Source organism: Anser brachyrhynchus (genome assembly GCF_964034855.1).
Source record: "Anser brachyrhynchus genome assembly, chromosome: 6".
In the NCBI taxonomy this organism is placed as follows: Eukaryota; Metazoa; Chordata; class Aves; order Anseriformes; family Anatidae; genus Anser; species Anser brachyrhynchus.
In genome coordinates this window covers 23,232,749-23,238,748 of record NC_137700.1, presented here as the reverse complement: position 1 = coordinate 23,238,748, position 6,000 = coordinate 23,232,749, and the positions used below count along the sequence as shown (strand labels likewise).

Sequence of the window (6,000 nt, the reverse complement as noted above, 5' to 3'; positions counted from 1 at the left end):
GCCCCGCCCGCTCTGCCCGCCGCCGCCGCCCGGGACACGGAGCCGCCGCCGCCCAGGGGACCCGCCCGGCAGGCGGCCGAGCCGCGCTGAGCCGAGCCGAACCCAGCCGAGCCCAGCGACGGGGGCGCCGCGCCGCCCGGTGAGCAGCGAGCCGCGGGGCCGGGGGCAGCGGGGGACAGCGGGGCCGGGAGCGCGGCCGCCCGAGGCGGGGCCGAGTGGCGCAGCGGGGACGGGCCGCGGCGCGGGGGAACCGGCCCCTCAGCCCCGGGGGGTCTGGCCCCTAAATCCGCACGGGGTCCAGGCCCCCCAGCCCCGTGGGGTCCTGGTTAAAGGCGTCTGGTATCGTTCCCCCCCCCACCCCCCCAGAGGGCTCAGGTCCCCTCGGCCCAGCTGGGCACCTGGGGCCAGGTGTGGGCCCCCAGCCCTGGTGGGGCTGAGGGGAGCCTGGTCCCCCCGCGCCCCGTGGTGTGACACAGGTGAGCTGGGTGGCGCTGGCACGTGTCCGAGGTCGGGGGGACGAAGGCTGACAGCTCGGTGGAGCGGCGGTGTCGGGGCTGGTCCCAGGCAGCGAGCCTGAGGTGCGGGTAACGCTGACTGGGGTGTCTCGGCGAGGCAGAGCGCTGAGGGCAGAGCTGGTGCTGAGCATGAGAGGCCTCGCCTTCGTTGGTGCCTTGACAGGTGAACACAGCACAGCTTGTTTGCTGGAGAAATCGCTCGCCGATGGGTGGGCTGGATTGTTTGGATTTTTTGGCCTGTGATGTGTGCGGCTGTCTTTAGGCGTTGCTGCTGTGTGCCGGCTGGAGGCCCGGTTGAGATCAGGGTTTCTAATTTATGCTGCTTTGTGTGTAACCTCATTAAAGAAGGCCTTGTCGCCTTCAGGGCCTCTCATTGTAAATACGCGAGGTGAGGGTGGGAAGGGAGAGAAAAGAGCCCTGTTTGTGCAGACGGAGCCCTGCCACGCTGGCCGGCTCCGGCGAAGCCCGCTGGCCGCCGACACGCGCAGCCTCTCGTGGCGGGGCTGGAAGCGGCCGCGTTGGCAGGGAGCAGCGCGGCGGTGTCACAGCAGCTTCCGTGGAGGTTACTTCAGACTGTTCGGCCACGCCAGGCCCGCGGGGATGAGAACGGTTTGTGCCACCTTTCTTGCTGGTTTGCAAGCCGGTGTGAAGTATGGCCCTGGTGGTTCGAGTCTCTGGGAGCTCTGCTGTTGATGGGTTTGGGCTTGGCTACATTTGTTTGTTTGCTTTAGGAATGGATTTTTGGATTGAAGTAACACGCGTTGTTGTTTCATTTCAGGTCATAGTTGGGTGGGTATTGAAATTGCTTCAGCTTTGTGAAGGTGTTTAGAGCTTGGAAAGAGAATGCAATCAGCCCTCATTGGTGGCAGATGAAAGATAAATGCTAGTTTTAAAATAATAAGAAGAAAATCACTTATATCCAGAGAGATTGCCTTGATTTTTATTGGTTTGTGCATGTAGAACAGAATTAAATTTAGCTCAGAAGTCTTCTAACTGTGATCTGTGTAACTGTGATTCCCAAATCATTTGTCACGCTTCTTTCGGCTTCCATGTATCAGCCTAGAGACAATATGTCTCCCTGTGTATAATTAGTTTTTAATGACAGCTTGTGACAATTATCTGAGTACTTCAATTTATTAAATTCACAGTTTTTAGGACTGGCAGGTATTCGTGAATACTGTTTGACTACTCGTTGTTAACGGTACCCTTAAAAGGCACTGACTTCTTAATAATACCTTCTATATGCCAGTTCTCCATGTGTGTCATTGCTTCTCTAAATGCTCCTCAAACTTCAACAGGTGCTGCTTTTAATTACATAATTAGTGAGTTCTCTTTAACTGGACGTGGTGAGAAGGAACACATACGTTATTGGTGACAGCGACTTAAAAGTTCTTACCCTTTTCTGGTTGCTGCTACTCCGTGCTGTTCAATGCTGGGTGATTGGCATGTGCAATGTGTGTGTGGCCTGGGACTTGCTTGGATTTGACAGCAATTTTAGTCTGGCTATAAGGAACAGTTGCTGAATTAAAGGCTTTGTAGTTGGGGCAACTGTATATCCTGTAAAATGCTTGGACAGAAGTGATCCAGAAGCTGCTTCTCCCATGTGTCAGGTGGGGCCTGTTTGGAGTAAGGAAAAAAAACCAAACAGCAAACAACAGTGGCCCATGCTGGGCAGGGAGGATTTTTAAGGCTTCACACTGAGGTAAGTCCAAACTGCTCTGCTGAGATGGAGCAGAGCACCTGAATGCTATTTCAGTTGTAATTCATGTGCAGCACATCAAAACCAACCGCAGGTAGGAAAAAGTGCTCTGAAGTAGAGGTGAGAACAAATGAGGTCAAAGCCCTGAGTTGTGAGGATTTTTTGAGACTCAACCTCATGACCTGAGCTCCCATGTGCTGGCAGAATTTTCCAAAGGGTTTTGGTGTCCTTGGAAGTATTTTGCACCCAGGAAAGCAGAATGCAGATAGGGGCAGGCAGCCCTCCAAAAGCTGCTGTTCTGCATGGCTTCTGTGCTGTGGATTAGAGACTCTCTCTTTTAATACAGCTTTAATTCCCAAAGTGAGCGGGTTCATTAAACTTAATGATTAAAGTATTTCCCCCTTACAGTCTCCCCCCCCCTCCCCCTCCCCCCAAAGGCTGGGGGAGATGCAGAAAGCACTGAGGAAAGCATGAAATCTTCTGTGTTTTTTTTTTTGTGTGATGCTTTCATCCCAGATATATTTTATGTTTTTGAGAATAAGCGTTTAGCAGAGGCAGTAATTGGTGCAGGTTGCTTATGCTTTATTTTTGTTGTTAAAAATAATAGCCATCCTAACGAGCTATCAAGTGTAACTAGTTTCCCTTTCTAAAGGTAGCTTGCTGTGTTTACGTAGAGTTCAACACAAAGCATGTTGCTGCTTGGAAATAACAGAATCCTGACGTCTAGTAGGCTTGCTGTTTCTCTTGTTTGTTTTTTAACTGTAGTAAGAAAGGCTGTGTGAAAACTGGCAGCTTTCTAATCAAACTGGTGAGGTGCAGGTGTGCTCTGGGAAAGCCAGCCAGCAGCGTTCCTCGGGAGTGCTCGTCGGACTGGTTCCATTGGGCGCAACGCACGGCACTGCATCCTTGCTGTGCAGCCGGGAAACGTTGCATCCCAGGAGCATCGCTCTGCGCGCGTCTGCGGAACCAGCAGCCGTGGCAGGAGAGGCTGCAATTCCCCTCTGAAGAACTGAAGCAGCATTACCTTAGGTGTGCTGCAGCGACAACCCAGCAGATTGGAGGGAGGTCTTGCTGAATAGAGCAGCTGCTTTTCCTTGTTGCTCTTGGGTCGTATGGAGATGATGCTGGGCAGTGCATCTGGAGAGAAGAGCTTTGGCAGCCACAGTTAAAGAAGAATTTTTTAAGCTCTCTTCCTGCCTTATGCAGCCTACACCCCTGCTTTCCTTGTGATAAAAAGGAGCATTGTATTTTGGAGTCGTACAATTTTCCTTGCTGGCCCATTAGTGTATTAGCTTAGCTTCGCATGTGTTGAATGCCATTAAATGTCACTTGCAAATTTAATGTTGGGAGTGCTGAGATTTGTACTAATTGCATTTAAAGCCTTATACTTGGATTTGTTAAAATGGCAGGTTGAAGCAATTGAAATGCTTTAATGGGAGAGTATGTAAGTGTTTGCAAATTGCTATTGTAAGCGAGTCTGCCACAGTGTTTGGGTAGATCAAAGGGAGACCCTGAACAGGCATCAGGTTTTGAGGGGGCTTTACTCTCATTCTCTCTCTCTTTTTTTAATTATGAGGTGATGATAGCTGGCAAAATCTGATATGATGAGTCTTCATGCTTGGTATCTTTTCAGGGTCACTGTTGACCCTAACTTAAGCTTAAATACTTCTGCAAAAACGTTACCAAATATAGGGCCTTCTTCACTTCAAATAATGTTTCACCATCTCCTGCAGCTATCGTTCTAGGTGCTAATGGAGAAAGGTTGTCATGAGGGCTGTTGGTCTTCACACTCCATTGTGCTTTCTTAAATTGTTTGATTTATGGTGGTTTTTTTAATGCATGAACAGGTTTTGTCTCAGTGTTACATCTGAAGGCTTTTTTTTTTGTAGAGGGCAGTCTGCACAGAAGCTCTGGGCTTTAACATTTTTTTTTATTCTTGACCTTAGCAAAATAACCAAGGATTAAGTAGATGTAGAAACAGCTCTCACCGCCTACAGAAGACTACTGCTTCACTTTTTGTAAGGTAAAGTGTTAAAACTATTACCTTTGATTGGAAAGGAGTCATAAAAATTGTTTACTAGCTTTTCCTAGTAGCATAAATCCGTGCCTCCCTAGATAGCACAGTGCTTTTAAGAAGTTTGTCTTGGAATGATTCCATGAAATCTCTTGATACCATACTTTGACCTCCTGCCACTGAGCTGGCATTTCATATGGTCTTCTGGCATGAGTTCTTCTGCCACTTTCAAGTAAAAATTTACCATGCATTGAAAAGCTCGACTCCGCAGCCAAGCACTGTGCCAAGCTATAAAAACTCTGTTTGTACACAGAATGGATTTTTGCTTGCTGGGAAGGCTTGGGTAACACTTCAGTAGCTGCACACGAACGGCTTTGCATCTACATGCAGGTGGAATAGCTCCATCCAAGCTGAGCTGTAGCTTCTCTTCTGCTCTGAAGTCTGTGGTTTGTCTTCATTGTGTCCCTGCTGCTCTGCGTAGAGTTTTTTGTAGTCAAATAATATTGCTCTGGAAAACTTTGTTGGGAAAGTTAACGAAATGTATTTGAAAGATTTTAAAATAAATCCTGCCGTTTGGATGATGAAAGACCTTGAGAGTGCATTGAGGGTGATCGCTGCAAAAATACATGTGTGGGTAAGTGAATGGCACGTGCTTGGCTGGTGGTGGTGGTGGTGGTGCTTCTAAGTGCCTGGGCTTCAGCTGGGCTTGGAGATCCAGCCCGTGAGTGAGGAGTACAAAGCACAAGTGTCTGGAGGACGCCGGGTGTTCAGGGAGAAGGGTTTCAGGTAAGCGAGCGAGACTTAGAGGGAAGAGGAAGAAGCAAGTGCTTCTCAAAATGGTGTAGGATGCTGAAGTTGGAAGTGGGGTCTGGGTGCTGACCAGGGGCAGTGTGGGCATAGCTGTGTGCCAGGGAGGAAAGGGCAAAAAAAACTTACCATGAAGCAAGGATGGAGAGGGAAGGATGAATGCAAGTGTGTGAAGGTCCCTGGTGAAGCATCCTCTATGAAATTACTTGACAGAAGGTGTTGTTCTGTGTCCACCACCGCTTTGGGAATGTCAGGATACATGTTTAGTCCAAACATGATTATATAGAGATTCAGCCACGCTAGGAGAAATTTGCATTTGCCAAAAGCAGTATTTAGTAATGGGTTAGGGTTTCTTATCTACTCTTCATGAAACAGCACAAAAGGCTTATTTCACAGTAATGAGCAATTATCTGCAAATTAAAAAAAATGGTCTTGTCAGATATTGCCTTTGTTTTCATGCATGTATAAATTCCTATTTCAGTTTTTCTCCCTCTTGAAACATAAATAGATGGTTTGTGAAAGGAGACTTAAAAAATAAACAGGGCCCAGAGCACATTTATCGGATGTAGATTATTTGCATTCTTATACTTAGTTCAGAATTTGTTGGAAATGCTTGCAGGAGTGTCTGTGCTGAGAAGGCACAGACCTGTATAGTCCCATGTCTTGTCTCCAAGCATATATAATGTTCTTGAGAGGGAATGCCAGGGTGTAGCAGCACTTAAGTGTAAGTGGCTATGGTGGTAAGCATGAAGAGGACAATGACTGGAGGATTTAGGTTGGGGGGGACTTCTGGGAGTCCCTAGGCTGACCTCCTGCTCAGAGCAAGATGATCTTCAGAGGTACGTCAGTTTTTCAAGGCCCTTGTCCAGCTGGGTTTTGAAAGTGTCCAAGGATGGAGATCCGTCACTGTAAGAACCGAAGGTGGGACCTGGGGAGGGGGAAAGCTCCGTGCCCCAGCAGTTCCC

The 6,000-nt window shown here is 48.6% G+C and overlaps 1 protein-coding gene across 8 annotated transcripts in view; it reads left to right on the top strand.

The window, feature by feature from the left end:
- The window catches only part of SGMS1 (sphingomyelin synthase 1), a 92,710-nt gene continuing 86,710 nt past the window's right edge, over positions 1-6,000 (top strand). For 4 of the 8 annotated variants that reach the window (XM_080598482.1, XM_080598478.1, XM_080598477.1 and 1 more), the window contains exon 1: positions 6-139. The gene's annotated coding sequence lies outside the window, so the exon portion shown is untranslated. Of the gene's footprint in view, positions 140-228; positions 477-6,000 lie in introns of those variants that run through there. The other 4 variants (XM_080598490.1, XM_080598483.1, XM_080598492.1 and 1 more) reach the window with 2 other exon arrangements.